This window comes from Octopus bimaculoides, chromosome 23 (assembly GCF_001194135.2).
Source record: "Octopus bimaculoides isolate UCB-OBI-ISO-001 chromosome 23, ASM119413v2, whole genome shotgun sequence".
In the NCBI taxonomy this organism is placed as follows: Eukaryota; Metazoa; Mollusca; class Cephalopoda; order Octopoda; family Octopodidae; genus Octopus; species Octopus bimaculoides.
In genome coordinates, this window is record NC_069003.1 from 30,172,304 (window position 1) to 30,174,210 (window position 1,907).

Sequence of the window (1,907 nt, forward strand, 5' to 3'; positions counted from 1 at the left end):
ATAGATAGATAGATAGAAAAATAGACAGATAGATAGATAGAGAGAAATGAAATTAAAAATGGAACCCAACAACACTTTCCCAACCCCCAAAAAATAAACTGAAACACTAAGAATGAACATAAACCAATCAAAAAACAAAATTGGAAGACACTTCCGCCTTCTTGGACAACAAAACACAGATTTGATGTATGACTTCCGATGTGGTATATGATGGATTTTCTTAAAATCCATTGACACGCCAAAGATTTATACACTCTCTACAAACCGCCCTACTCATAAGTGTATACATACACACATACGCTTATATATATATGTGTGTGTGTGTTCAGACACATGGCAGAGTAGACAAAAGGAAGGCATAGAGACATATATACACAGCAATAAAAAGGAAACCGATCGCGATAAAGCTACGAGTTTTTAAGCCCGTTTCCCCTTGTCTAGAAAAGCAGTGCATAACATGAACGAGAATGGATACGGTGCCAGTATGTATGGTAGAAAAAAGTAATTTTAATAATGATAATAACAATAGTAATAATAACATCAATAATAAGGGGACGAATACTGTGGTGAAGAAGTGAAATAAAATAGAATTGAAATAATAAAAAGGAAAGATATCGCATAGCACACGGACGTATCGCTCACATATACACCTGCAAATGTATGTAAATACACAAATGTATGATTATATATGTGCACATATATATAAATATATAGACAGAGATAGATATACACAAGCCCCCACTTACACACACGCACACACACTCATACACATATATATGCATATATATATATATATATATATATATACACACACACACACACACACATACACACAAGCAACTATATATGTAAACGCATGCGTGTATATACGTTTATATGTGTAAATATGTATATATGAATGTGTATCTATGTGGAAGTACGTGTGTGTAAACACATGCAGACACACACACACATACACTCATGCGCAAGCGCTTATTCATGTTTTTGCATGTGAGGAAATATTCTTCATATATTGTAAAATGACATTGTGTTTGACGACAAGGCATGTTAAACTTTGTGCATTTTCATTACAAGTACCAGGCATGTTGCACATATATATATGAATGTATGTGTGTGTCTACGAGGGACATGCGCGAGGTGGGTGAGTATCCTCACGAGCCGCCCCTCCCTCAAAGGGCATAAGCTCTCTCACCACGAGAGATTTTAGGTATAATTATACTAGTGTGTCCATCTGTTCTAATTTACTTAAATTCTATGTCTTTGTGCAGCTGAGGAATGCTCTACATTTTAAATCAATGTAATGATTGCATTGTTCAATTAAATGGAGTCGCATGAAACGATCGTGCTGCATTACCTCTGGATATTCTTGTTGCTTATTTTGATTATATATATATATATAAACATTGATCATAGAACAAACATCAAATTCAAGTCAACGACTTTATATATAACAACATACCTCAAACATTTGATCATATATAAATATTACCATGGTTTTTAAACATATAAAAATATACTTTTACAGAAAACACAGAAGGTAAAAATATATGCGACTAAAATGCATAGAACGGCCTATATATATATATAGTTGAAATTTATAGGAAATCAAAAGACGAAGACAGGTGTATAAACGACTAGCAAGTGTATTAGTTTGACGCTCAGGAAAATGAAAAGGTCGTTTACGTTTCGAGCCTACGCTCTTCAGCAGGAAGGAATAAGAGGTAAAACAAAAAAAGAAAGAGAATATATATATATCTTAATACAGACATGCACTCATTAATATATATGTGCACTTTCGTGTGCACCTACATACGTATACACAAGCATGTTGGATGTTTACTATTTGTTATAGCTGTAGTCCTTTAGCCTTATGTAATCACTGATCTAATGGACTTGTTGTAAGAGAT